This window comes from Palaemon carinicauda, chromosome 11, assembly GCF_036898095.1.
Source record: "Palaemon carinicauda isolate YSFRI2023 chromosome 11, ASM3689809v2, whole genome shotgun sequence".
Classification (NCBI taxonomy): domain Eukaryota; kingdom Metazoa; phylum Arthropoda; class Malacostraca; order Decapoda; family Palaemonidae; genus Palaemon; species Palaemon carinicauda.
In genome coordinates this window covers 10936018-10949946 of record NC_090735.1, presented here as the reverse complement: position 1 = coordinate 10949946, position 13929 = coordinate 10936018, and the positions used below count along the sequence as shown (strand labels likewise).

Here is a 13929-nt window from a genome sequence, read left to right as displayed (position 1 = left end):
AACAATGAGAAGTAACCAGAGAGGAATGCAATGTAGTATTATCTGGGCAGTTATAGGACCCAATCACTCTTCTTGGCCAATCTACTACCTACAAATTTACTCCCCTTTCAGCAAAGGCCAATGGAGGAAAGAAATTCTAGTTCATGGGGAATTGGAAAGGGCCCGTATTCAACCATCTCATCAGCATCCATATTTTTTCAAAGGATTTCTATAATGAAACTAAATTTCTTCAACATTTGGACTTAGTAAGGTAACTAGTTTCACACTATGTATGGAAGACAACATTTGCATGTTTGCAACAAATGGCGACCCTATCTAGAGACTATCCTGGGCTTTATTCTTTGTTTATGAATGTTTACTTGTTGCTCACCCTACCAATCGATTCTGGGCAAGCCAGAACCCTTTCAATATTGGTTTCAATTCCAATTTCCTGCTTCTCTTGGTTTACCTTGGAGCTCCTCATTCTTATTGAATGCTTTTTAATCAAATAAAGATTCAAGTGGAAGATGGTACAGTGTTAAAACAGAACAATGTGTTCAGCTACTTGGGATCAATATTGAAAGTGGAGGTACTGAAAAAGCTGTGAGATAGAGGGTGAAGGAAGTATGGCAAAAATGGAGTGAAGTAACTGGAGTTATTTGAGAAAAAAAATTCATTTAAGATTCATTATGAAATTAGTGGCATTTAAAAAGCTTGTCATTATTATACTAATCTAGCCCGGATAGCTCAGTCGGTAGAGCATTAGGCTTTTAACCTAAGGGTCCAGGGTTCAAGTCCCTGTCCGGGCGAATATATTTTCAAGCTTTGTCATCTGTTATCTAAAGGAATTTCAATGAAGTAAAGCAACTAAGCATCACAGACAGAAGGTAACAGAGGAGAGGGCTTTCCCTTCTGCACACATCTAAACATGTTATGCCTGTAAAATTATAGAAGAAAGTGATGTCCTTGAGTTATCAAATTTTCTCCAATAACCACTGGAGATAATTTATATTCTGGGAGTACTATTATTAATACTTTACAAGCTACAAACCAAGTTGGAAAAAAGCTACAAACCAAGTTGGAAAAACTGAATGGCTATAAGCTCAAGGGCTCCAACAGGGAAAATAGCCCAGTTGGGGAACTAAATAAGAAGACAAATAGAATATCATGCTTTAGTGTACACTCAACCAAGGGAACTCTAACCCAAGACAGTGGAAGACCCTAGTATCGAAGCTATGGCAGTTCACAAGACTATAGAACTTTGGTTTGATTTTGGAGTGTCCTTCTCTCAGAAGAGCTGGTTTCCATAGCTAAAGAGTCTCCTCTACCCTTACTAAGAGGAAAGTACCCACTGAACAATCAGTGTGCAGTAGTTAACCCGTTAGTGACGAAATGCTTGGTTATGTAAGTGTTGTCCGATGTATGAGAAACGTGGAGAATGTGTAAATAATAAGCTAGACCACTCAGTAAATGTGTAGGCAAAGGAAAAATGAGCCCTCACCTTTTGGGGATCCAATTTAAAACTATCTGGCCAGTCAAAGGACCCAATAACTCTCTAGGGGTAGTATATCACCAAGTGGCTGGTGTCTTAACCATCCAGTAAACTTTCTCCCCTCTCAGAAAGTGCTGATGGAGGAAAGAAATTCTAGTTCATGGAGAATTGGAAAAGGCCCCCATTCAACCATTCCGTCATCATTCATATTTTTAAAGGATTCCTCCAACAAAACGAAACCTCTTCAACTTTTGGAGATAGTAAGCTAACCAGTTTCACAATTTGTATAGGAGACAGCATTTATGTGTGCAACAAATGACTACCCTATCTGGAAACAATTATGAGTTACATTCTCTGTTGATGAATGTTTTCTTGTTGTTCACAAAAGTAATAGAATCAGGACAAGTCAGAACCCTTTCATTATTGCTTTCGATTCTAATTTCCAGCTTCTTTTGGTTTGCATTTGAGCTCCTCAGTCTTTTTAAATGCATTTTCCATCAAATATACATTCAAGTGGAAGATGGTACAGTGCTAAAACAGAAAAATGAGTTTAACTACTTTGGATATAGAACAACAGAGGAGGGAGGTACTGAGAAAACATTGGAACAGTAAGTGAAAGAAGCATAGACAAAATGGAGAGAAGCAGCTGGAGTTTTTGTAGAAAAAAAGGCCATTTAAGATTACCAATGAAAATAGAGGCATTTAAAAAGCTTGTCATTATCATATTAATCAAGCCCGAATAGCTCAGTCGGTAGAGCATTAGGCTTTTAACCTAAGGGTCCAGGGTTCAAGTCCCTGTCCGGGCGAATATATTTTCAAGCTTTGTCATTTGTTATCTGAATGAATTTCAATGAAGTAAAGAAACTAAGCATCACAGACAGAGGTTAATATAGGATAACCTTCCTTCCTACACACATCTAAACATGACATGCTTGGAAAAATCTAGAACAAAAATTATACCCTTGAGCTATTGAATGTTCTTGAATAACCACTGGAGGCTGGCTAGCAGGATTGGTTTAAGCCCAAGGGTTCCAAAAGGGAAAATAGCTTTTGTGTACACTCGTGCAAGAAGACCATGGTACAGAAGCTTTGGCACTACCACCCAAGACTAAAGAACAGGGGTTTGATTTTAGAGTGTCCCTCTCCTAGAAGAGCTGCTTACCATACCTAACGAGTCTCTTCTACCCTTACCAAGAGAAAAGTAGCCACTGAATAAGTTCAATGCACTATTTAACCCCTTAGTGAAGAAATTTCCGGTTATGTAAGTGCTGTCAGATGTATGAGGAGAGAGGAGAATGTGTAAAGAATAGGCTAGATTATTTCGTGTATGTGTACGCAAAAAAAAAAAATAAGGGCGTAACTAGAAAAGAATCCAATATAGACTCTATCTGGCCAATCAAAGGACCCAATAACTCTCCAGGGATAGTATATCAGCAGGTGGATGGTGCCTTGGCCAAACTACTAACAGTAAAGCCATGAAGTAAAGCAACTAAGCATTACAGACTGAAGGCAACAGAGTAGAAACTTCCCTTCTACACACATCTAAACATATCATGCCCGGAAAATTCTGGAAGAAAATTATGTCCTTGAGTTATCAAATGTCCTTCAATAACCACTGGAGATTATTTATATTTGGGGGTATTATTATTATTTCTTACTAAGGTACATCATTTGTTGGAAAAGCAGGATGCTATATTCCCAAGGGCTCCAACAAGGAAATATAGCCCAGTGAAGAAAGATAATATGGTAACAAATAGAATAGTGTGCTTTAGTGTACACGCAACCAAGAGAACTCTAACCCAAGACAGTGGAAGACCATGGTACAGAATCTATGGTTCTACTCCAAGACTAAAGGACTGGTTTGATTTTGGAGTGTCCTTCTCCTAGAAGGTTGCTTACCATAGCTAAAGGGTCTCTTCTACTCTTACTAAGACGAAAGTAGCCACTAAACAAGTACAAGTACAGTCGTTAATCCCCTAGGGAAGAAATTTTCGTTTATCAAAGATTTATCAGGTGCGAGGAAAGAGGAGAATATGTAAAAAATAGCCTAGACCATTCGGTGTATATGTAGGCAAAGGAACAATGAGAAGTAACCAGAGAGGAATGCAATGTAGTATTATCTGGGCAGTTATAGGACCCAATCACTCTTCTTGGCCAATCTACTACCTACAAATTTACTCCCCTTTCAGCAAAGGCCAATGGAGGAAAGAAATTCTAGTTCATGGGGAATTGGAAAGGGCCCGTATTCAACCATCTCATCAGCATCCATATTTTTTCAAAGGATTTCTATAATGAAACTAAATTTCTTCAACATTTGGACTTAGTAAGGTAACTAGTTTCACACTATGTATGGAAGACAACATTTGCATGTTTGCAACAAATGGCGACCCTATCTAGAGACTATCCTGGGCTTTATTCTTTGTTTATGAATGTTTACTTGTTGCTCACCCTACCAATCGATTCTGGGCAAGCCAGAACCCTTTCAATATTGGTTTCAATTCCAATTTCCTGCTTCTCTTGGTTTACCTTGGAGCTCCTCATTCTTATTGAATGCTTTTTAATCAAATAAAGATTCAAGTGGAAGATGGTACAGTGTTAAAACAGGACAATGTGTTCAGCTACTTGGGATCAATATTGAAAGTGGAGGTACTGAAAAAGCTGTGAGATAGAGGGTGAAGGAAGTATGGCAAAAATGGAGTGAAGTAACTGGAGTTATTTGAGAAAAAAAATTCATTTAAGATTCATTATGAAATTAGAGGCATTTAAAAAGCTTGTCATTATTATACTAATCTAGCCCGGATAGCTCAGTCGGTAGAGCATTAGGCTTTTAACCTAAGGGTCCAGGGTTCAAGTCCCTGTCCGGGCGAATATATTTTCAAGCTTTGTCATCTGTTATCTAAAGGAATTTCAATGAAGTAAAGCAACTAAGCATCACAGACAGAAGGTAACAGAGGAGAGGGCTTTCCCTTCTGCACACATCTAAACATGTTATGCCTGTAAAATTATAGAAGAAAGTGATGTCCTTGAGTTATCAAATTTTCTCCAATAACCACTGGAGATAATTTATATTCTGGGAGTACTATTATTAATACTTTACAAGCTACAAACCAAGTTGGAAAAAAGCTACAAACCAAGTTGGAAAAACTGAATGGCTATAAGCTCAAGGGCTCCAACAGGGAAAATAGCCCAGTTGGGGAACTAAATAAGAATACAAATAGAATATCATGCTTTAGTGTACACTCAACCAAGGGAACTCTAACCCAAGACAGTGGAAGACCCTAGTATCGAAGCTATGGCAGTTCACAAGACTATAGAACTTTGGTTTGATTTTGGAGTGTCCTTCTCTCAGAAGAGCTGGTTTCCATAGCTAAAGAGTCTCCTCTACCCTTACTAAGAGGAAAGTACCCACTGAACAATCAGTGTGCAGTAGTTAACCCGTTAGTGACGAAATGCTTGGTTATGTAAGTGTTGTCCGATGTATGAGAAACGTGGAGAATGTGTAAATAATAAGCTAGACCACTCAGTAAATGTGTAGGCAAAGGAAAAATGAGCCCTCACCTTTTGGGGATCCAATTTAGAACTATCTGGCCAGTCAAAGGACCCAATAACTCTCTAGGGGTAGTATATCACCAAGTGGCTGGTGTCTTAACCATCCAGTAAACTTTCTCCCCTCTCAGAAAGTGCTGATGGAGGAAAGAAATTCTAGTTCATGGAGAATTGGAAAAGGCCCCCATTCAACCATTCCGTCATCATTCATATTTTGAAAGGATTCCTCCAACAAAACGAAACCTCTTCAACTTTTGGAGATAGTAAGCTAACCAGTTTCACAATTTGTATAGGAGACATCATTTATGTGTGCAACAAATGACTACCCTATCTGGAAACAATTATGAGTTACATTCTCTGTTGATGAATGTTTTCTTGTTGTTCACAAAAGTAATAGAATCAGGGCAAGTCAGAACCCTTTCATTATTGCTTTCGATTCTAATTTCCAGCTTCTTTTGGTTTGCATTTGAGCTCCTCAGTCTTTTTAAATGCATTTTCCATCAAATATACATTCAAGTGGAAGATGGTACAGTGCTAAAACAGAAAAATGAGTTTAACTACTTTGGATATAGAACAACAGAGGAGGGAGGTACTGAGAAAACATTGGAACAGTAAGTGAAAGAAGCATAGACAAAATGGAGAGAAGCAGCTGGAGTTATTGTAGAAAAAAAAGGCCATTTAAGATTACTAATGAAAATAGAGGCATTTAAAAAGCTTGTCATTATCATATTAATCAAGCCCGGATAGCTCAGTCGGTAGAGCATTAGGCTTTTAACCTAAGGGTCCAGGGTTCAAGTCCCTGTCCGGGCGAATATATTTTCAAGCTTTGTCATTTGTTATCTGAATGAATTTCAATGAAGTAAAGAAACTAAGCATCACAGACAGAGGTTAATATAGGATAACCTTCCTTCCTACACACATCTAAACATGACATGCTTGGAAAAATCTAGAACAAAAATTATACCCTTGAGCTATTGAATGTTCTTGAATAACCACTGGAGGCTGGCTAGCAGGATTGGTTTAAGCCCAAGGGTTCCAAAAGGGAAAATAGCTTTTGTGTACACTCGTGCAAGAAGACCATGGTACAGAAGCTATGGCACTACCACCCAAGACTAGAGAACAGGGGTTTGATTTTAGAGTGTCCCTCTCCTAGAAGAGCTGCTTACCATACCTAACGAGTCTCTTCTACCCTTACCAAGAGAAAAGTAGCCACTGAATAAGTTCAATGCACTATTTAACCCCTTAGTGAAGAAATTTCCGGTTATGTAAGTGCTGTCAGATGTATGAGGAGAGAGGAGAATGTGTAAAGAATAGGCTAGATTATTTCGTGTATGTGTATGCAAAAAAAAAAAAATAAGGGCGTAACTAGAAAAGAATCCAATATAGACTCTATCTGGCCAATCAAAGGACCCAATAACTCTCCAGGGATAGTATATCAGCAGGTGGATGGTGCCTTGGCCAAACTACTAACAGTAAAGCCATGAAGTAAAGCAACTAAGCATTACAGACTGAAGGCAACAGAGTAGAAACTTCCCTTCTACACACATCTAAACATATCATGCCCGGAAAATTCTGGAAGAAAATTATGTCCTTGAGTTATTAAATGTCCTTCAATAACCACTGGAGATTATTTATATTTAGGGGTATTATTATTATTTCTTACTAAGGTACATCATTTGTTGGAAAAGCAGGATGCTATATTCCCAAGGGCTCCAACAAGGAAATATAGCCCAGTGAAGAAAGATAATATGGTAACAAATAGAATAGTGTGCTTTAGTGTACACGCAACCAAGAGAACTCTAACCCAAGACAGTGGAAGACCATGGTACAGAATCTATGGTTCTACTCAAGACTAAAGGACTGGTTTGATTTTGGAGTGTCCTTCTCCTAGAAGGTTGCTTACCATAGCTAAAGGGTCTCTTCTACTCTTACCAAGACGAAAGTAGCCACTAAACAAGTACAAGTACAGTCGTTAATCCCTTAGGGAAGAAATTTTCGTTTATCAAAGATTTATCAGGTGCGAGGAAAGAGGAGAATATGTAAAAAATAGCCTAGACCATTCGGTGTATATGTAGGCAAAGGAACAATGAGAAGTAACCAGAGAGGAATGCAATGTAGTATTATCTGGGCAGTTATAGGACCCAATCACTCTTCTTGGCCAATCTACTACCTACAAATTTACTCCCCTTTCAGCAAAGGCCAATGGAGGAAAGAAATTCTAGTTCATGGGGAATTGGAAAGGGCCCGTATTCAACCATCTCATCAGCATCCATATTTTTTCAAAGGATTTCTATAATGAAACTAAATTTCTTCAACATTTGGACTTAGTAAGGTAACTAGTTTCACACTATGTATGGAAGACAACATTTGCATGTTTGCAACAAATGGCGACCCTATCTAGAGACTATCCTGGGCTTTATTCTTTGTTTATGAATGTTTACTTGTTGCTCACCCTACCAATCGATTCTGGGCAAGCCAGAACCCTTTCAATATTGGTTTCAATTCCAATTTCCTGCTTCTCTTGGTTTACCTTGGAGCTCCTCATTCTTATTGAATGCTTTTTAATCAAATAAAGATTCAAGTGGAAGATGGTACAGTGTTAAAACAGAACAATGTGTTCAGCTACTTGGGATCAATATTGAAAGTGGAGGTACTGAAAAAGCTGTGAGATAGAGGGTGAAGGAAGTATGGCAAAAATGGAGTGAAGTAACGAGTTATTTGAGAAAAAAAAATTCATTTAAGATTCATTATGAAATTAGAGGCATTTAAAAAGCTTGTCATTATTATACTAATCTAGCCCGGATAGCTCAGTCGGTAGAGCATTAGGCTTTTAACCTAAGGGTCCAGGGTTCAAGTCCCTGTCCGGGTGAATATATTTTCAAGCTTTGTCATCTGTTATCTAAAGGAATTTCAATGAAGTAAAGCAACTAAGCATCACAGACAGAAGGTAACAGAGGAGAGGGCTTTCCCTTCTGCATACATCTAAACATGTTATGCCTGTAAAATTATAGAAGAAAGTGATGTCCTTGAGTTATCAAATTTTCTCCAATAACCACTGGAGATAATTTATATTCTGGGAGTACTATTATTAATACTTTACAAGCTACAAACCAAGTTGGAAAAAAGCTACAAACCAAGTTGGAAAAACTGAATGGCTATAAGCTCAAGGGCTCCAACAGGGAAAATAGCCCAGTTGGGGAACTAAATAAGAAGACAAATAGAATATCATGCTTTAGTGTACACTCAACCAAGGGAACTCTAACCCAAGACAGTGGAAGACCCTAGTATCGAAGCTATGGCAGTTCACAAGACTATAGAACTTTGGTTTGATTTTGGAGTGTCCTTCTCTCAGAAGAGCTGGTTTCCATAGCTAAAGAGTCTCCTCTACCCTTACTAAGAGGAAAGTACCCACTGAACAATCAGTGTGCAGTAGTTAACCCGTTAGTGACGAAATGCTTGGTTATGTAAGTGTTGTCCGATGTATGAGAAACGTGGAGAATGTGTAAATAATAAGCTAGACCACTCAGTAAATGTGTAGGCAAAGGAAAAATGAGCCCTCACCTTTTGGGGATCCAATTTAGAACTATCTGGCCAGTCAAAGGACCCAATAACTCTCTAGGGGTAGTATATCACCAAGTGGCTGGTGTCTTAACCATCCAGTAAACTTTCTCCCCTCTCAGAAAGTGCTGATGGAGGAAAGAAATTCTAGTTCATGGAGAATTGGAAAAGGCCCCCATTCAACCATTCCGTCATCATTCATATTTTGAAAGGATTCCTCCAACAAAACGAAACCTCTTCAACTTTTGGAGATAGTAAGCTAACCAGTTTCACAATTTGTATAGGAGACATCATTTATGTGTGCAACAAATGACTACCCTATCTGGAAACAATTATGAGTTACATTCTCTGTTGATGAATGTTTTCTTGTTGTTCACAAAAGTAATAGAATCAGGGCAAGTCAGAACCCTTTCATTATTGCTTTCGATTCTAATTTCCAGCTTCTTTTGGTTTGCATTTGAGCTCCTCAGTCTTTTTAAATGCATTTTCCATCAAATATACATTCAAGTGGAAGATGGTACAGTGCTAAAACAGAAAAATGAGTTTAACTACTTTGGATATAGAACAACAGAGGAGGGAGGTACTGAGAAAACATTGGAACAGTAAGTGAAAGAAGCATAGACAAAATGGAGAGAAGCAGCTGGAGTTATTGTAGAAAAAAAAGGCCATTTAAGATTACTAATGAAAATAGAGGCATTTAAAAAGCTTGTCATTATCATATTAATCAAGCCCGGATAGCTCAGTCGGTAGAGCATTAGGCTTTTAACCTAAGGGTCCAGGGTTCAAGTCCCTGTCCGGGCGAATATATTTTCAAGCTTTGTCATTTGTTATCTGAATGAATTTCAATGAAGTAAAGAAACTAAGCATCACAGACAGAGGTTAATATAGGATAACCTTCCTTCCTACACACATCTAAACATGACATGCTTGGAAAAATCTAGAACAAAAATTATACCCTTGAGCTATTGAATGTTCTTGAATAACCACTGGAGGCTGGCTAGCAGGATTGGTTTAAGCCCAAGGGTTCCAAAAGGGAAAATAGCTTTTGTGTACACTCGTGCAAGAAGACCATGGTACAGAAGCTATGGCACTACCACCCAAGACTAGAGAACAGGGGTTTGATTTTAGAGTGTCCCTCTCCTAGAAGAGCTGCTTACCATACCTAACGAGTCTCTTCTACCCTTACCAAGAGAAAAGTAGCCACTGAATAAGTTCAATGCACTATTTAACCCCTTAGTGAAGAAATTTCCGGTTATGTAAGTGCTGTCAGATGTATGAGGAGAGAGGAGAATGTGTAAAGAATAGGCTAGATTATTTCGTGTATGTGTATGCAAAAAAAAAAAAATAAGGGCGTAACTAGAAAAGAATCCAATATAGACTCTATCTGGCCAATCAAAGGACCCAATAACTCTCCAGGGATAGTATATCAGCAGGTGGATGGTGCCTTGGCCAAACTACTAACAGTAAAGCCATGAAGTAAAGCAACTAAGCATTACAGACTGAAGGCAACAGAGTAGAAACTTCCCTTCTACACACATCTAAACATATCATGCCCGGAAAATTCTGGAAGAAAATTATGTCCTTGAGTTATTAAATGTCCTTCAATAACCACTGGAGATTATTTATATTTGGGGGTATTATTATTATTTCTTACTAAGGTACATCATTTGTTGGAAAAGCAGGATGCTATATTCCCAAGGGCTCCAACAAGGAAATATAGCCCAGTGAAGAAAGATAATATGGTAACAAATAGAATAGTGTGCTTTAGTGTACACGCAACCAAGAGAACTCTAACCCAAGACAGTGGAAGACCATGGTACAGAATCTATGGTTCTACTCAAGACTAAAGGACTGGTTTGATTTTGGAGTGTCCTTCTCCTAGAAGGTTGCTTACCATAGCTAAAGGGTCTCTTCTACTCTTACTAAGACGAAAGTAGCCACTAAACAAGTACAAGTACAGTCGTTAATCCCTTAGGGAAGAAATTTTCGTTTATCAAAGATTTATCAGGTGCGAGGAAAGAGGAGAATATGTAAAAAAATAGCCTAGACCATTCGGTGTATATGTAGGCAAAGGAACAATGAGAAGTAACCAGAGAGGAATGCAATGTAGTATTATCTGGGCAGTTATAGGACCCAATCACTCTTCTTGGCCAATCTACTACCTACAAATTTACTCCCCTTTCAGCAAAGGCCAATGGAGGAAAGAAATTCTAGTTCATGGGGAATTGGAAAGGGCCCGTATTCAACCATCTCATCAGCATCCATATTTTTTCAAAGGATTTCTATAATGAAACTAAATTTCTTCAACATTTGGACTTAGTAAGGTAACTAGTTTCACACTATGTATGGAAGACAACATTTGCATGTTTGCAACAAATGGCGACCCTATCTAGAGACTATCCTGGGCTTTATTCTTTGTTTATGAATGTTTACTTGTTGCTCACCCTACCAATCGATTCTGGGCAAGCCAGAACCCTTTCAATATTGGTTTCAATTCCAATTTCCTGCTTCTCTTGGTTTACCTTGGAGCTCCTCATTCTTATTGAATGCTTTTTAATCAAATAAAGATTCAAGTGGAAGATGGTACAGTGTTAAAACAGAACAATGTGTTCAGCTACTTGGGATCAATATTGAAAGTGGAGGTACTGAAAAAGCTGTGAGATAGAGGGTGAAGGAAGTATGGCAAAAATGGAGTGAAGTAACTGGAGTTATTTGAGAAAAAAAATTCATTTAAGATTCATTATGAAATTAGTGGCATTTAAAAAGCTTGTCATTATTATACTAATCTAGCCCGGATAGCTCAGTCGGTAGAGCATTAGGCTTTTAACCTAAGGGTCCAGGGTTCAAGTCCCTGTCCGGGCGAATATATTTTCAAGCTTTGTCATCTGTTATCTAAAGGAATTTCAATGAAGTAAAGCAACTAAGCATCACAGACAGAAGGTAACAGAGGAGAGGGCTTTCCCTTCTGCACACATCTAAACATGTTATGCCTGTAAAATTATAGAAGAAAGTGATGTCCTTGAGTTATCAAATTTTCTCCAATAACCACTGGAGATAATTTATATTCTGGGAGTACTATTATTAATACTTTACAAGCTACAAACCAAGTTGGAAAAAAGCTACAAACCAAGTTGGAAAAACTGAATGGCTATAAGCTCAAGGGCTCCAACAGGGAAAATAGCCCAGTTGGGGAACTAAATAAGAAGACAAATAGAATATCATGCTTTAGTGTACACTCAACCAAGGGAACTCTAACCCAAGACAGTGGAAGACCCTAGTATCGAAGCTATGGCAGTTCACAAGACTATAGAACTTTGGTTTGATTTTGGAGTGTCCTTCTCTCAGAAGAGCTGGTTTCCATAGCTAAAGAGTCTCCTCTACCCTTACTAAGAGGAAAGTACCCACTGAACAATCAGTGTGCAGTAGTTAACCCGTTAGTGACGAAATGCTTGGTTATGTAAGTGTTGTCCGATGTATGAGAAACGTGGAGAATGTGTAAATAATAAGCTAGACCACTCAGTAAATGTGTAGGCAAAGGAAAAATGAGCCCTCACCTTTTGGGATCCAATTTAGAACTATCTGGCCAGTCAAAGGACCCAATAACTCTCTAGGGGTAGTATATCACCAAGTGGCTGGTGTCTTAACCATCCAGTAAACTTTCTCCCCTCTCAGAAAGTGCTGATGGAGGAAAGAAATTCTAGTTCATGGAGAATTGGAAAAGGCCCCCATTCAACCATTCCGTCATCATTCATATTTTTAAAGGATTCCTCCAACAAAACGAAACCTCTTCAACTTTTGGAGATAGTAAGCTAACCAGTTTCACAATTTGTATAGGAGACATCATTTATGTGTGCAACAAATGACTACCCCATCTGGAAACAATTATGAGTTACATTCTCTGTTGATGAATGTTTTCTTGTTGTTCACAAAAGTAATAGAATCAGGGCAAGTCAGAACCCTTTCATTATTGCTTTCGATTCTAATTTCCAGCTTCTTTTGGTTTGCATTTGAGCTCCTCAGTCTTTTTAAATGCATTTTCCATCAAATATACATTCAAGTGGAAGATGGTACAGTGCTAAAACAGAACAATGAGTTTAACTACTTGGGATCTAGAAAAACAGAGGAGGGAGGTACCGCGAAAACATTGAGGCAGTAAGTGAAAGTAGCATAGACAAAATGGAGAGAAGCAGCTTGAGTTATTTTAGACGAAAAAAAAAGGCTATTTAAGATTACTAATGAAAATTAAGGCATTTAAAAAGTCTGTCATTATTATATCAATGAAGCCCGGATAGCTCAGTCGGTAGAGCATTAGGCTTTTAACCTAAGGGTCCAGGGTTCAAGTCCCTACCCCGAATGTTGTCGATTCACTCATTGAATTTCCTAACTATACAATACATAGATGTGACAAAGGAAGAGGTGGAGGTTGTTGTATTTATGTAAAAAATAACCTTTCTGTTAATATTTGTAATCTTAATGTTCAAAGAGTAGAGGGGGTAGAAGAGGTTTGGCTCTGTACAATCTCGTAAGCTACCTTCTGTTATCATTGGTTGCTTATATAGACATCCGCATGCTTCAAATGATACTTTTAACTATATTTTGGAATGTCTGAGAATGATTTCTCTAAAGAATAAATCAATTTATGTAATAGGTGATCTAAATGATGATTTGATGTTAAGTTCAGCAAAGATACATAATATTTTAAGAGTCACCAAATTAAATCAAATGATTAATAAACCTACTAGAGTTAGCCCCCATCTCATCCACACTACTAGACGTGTTAATAACAAACAAGCAGGAAAGTGTCATTAAAATTGAGGTAAATCCAAGTATTGTAGCTGACCATGAACATATTTCATTTATCATAGATATTAAGAAGCCAAAACGTAAACCAGTCACGGTAACCTCTAGGTGTTTAAAATATTATTCTGCAGATTTTTTGTGCAATACATTGCTAGACCAGAAAATAATTTTAGATACAATCATGCATACTGATGACACAGATATTCAAACAGGAATTTTCAATAAAGTATATAATAGTGCCTTAGATAAATGTGCCCCAATAACCACGAAGGAAATAAGGAGACCCAGTGCACCTTGGATAGACAATGATCTCAAAAACAGTATGATTGAAAGGGACAAAATGCAAGAAAGGCTTAAACACAATAGACATGATGAAAATCTTAACAATTCGTATAAGGAAATGAAAAAACTCATCAATTCTAAGATGCGTACTGCCAAAGCTTATTATAACAAAGACAAGATCAAGAAAAGTAAATCTCGCAGAGAAACATGGAAAATTATGAATAATATTGTATCTACTAAAACAAATAAAAAGATTGAATACGACAACCCAA

The 13929-nt window shown here is 37.8% G+C and overlaps 7 non-coding genes across 7 annotated transcripts; all 7 read left to right on the top strand.

Annotated features, from left to right (window-relative positions):
• The first annotated feature begins 715 nt into the window (after positions 1–715).
• On the top strand, positions 716–788 carry TRNAK-UUU (transfer RNA lysine (anticodon UUU)). Its single transcript has one exon. It is a non-coding gene; the product is annotated as a tRNA-Lys (tRNA).
• A 1416-nt stretch (positions 789–2204) lies between these two features.
• On the top strand, positions 2205–2277 carry TRNAK-UUU (transfer RNA lysine (anticodon UUU)). Its single transcript has one exon. It is a non-coding gene; the product is annotated as a tRNA-Lys (tRNA).
• A 1987-nt stretch (positions 2278–4264) lies between these two features.
• Positions 4265–4337, top strand: TRNAK-UUU (transfer RNA lysine (anticodon UUU)). The gene has a single exon. It is a non-coding gene; the product is annotated as a tRNA-Lys (tRNA).
• Positions 4338–5754: 1417 nt separating this feature from the next.
• Positions 5755–5827, top strand: TRNAK-UUU (transfer RNA lysine (anticodon UUU)). Its single transcript has one exon. It is a non-coding gene; the product is annotated as a tRNA-Lys (tRNA).
• Positions 5828–7813: 1986 nt separating this feature from the next.
• On the top strand, positions 7814–7886 carry TRNAK-UUU (transfer RNA lysine (anticodon UUU)). Its single transcript has one exon. It is a non-coding gene; the product is annotated as a tRNA-Lys (tRNA).
• Positions 7887–9303: 1417 nt separating this feature from the next.
• TRNAK-UUU (transfer RNA lysine (anticodon UUU)) lies at positions 9304–9376 on the top strand. Its single transcript has one exon. It is a non-coding gene; the product is annotated as a tRNA-Lys (tRNA).
• Positions 9377–11364: 1988 nt separating this feature from the next.
• Positions 11365–11437, top strand: TRNAK-UUU (transfer RNA lysine (anticodon UUU)). Its single transcript has one exon. It is a non-coding gene; the product is annotated as a tRNA-Lys (tRNA).
• Positions 11438–13929: the final 2492 nt, after the last annotated feature.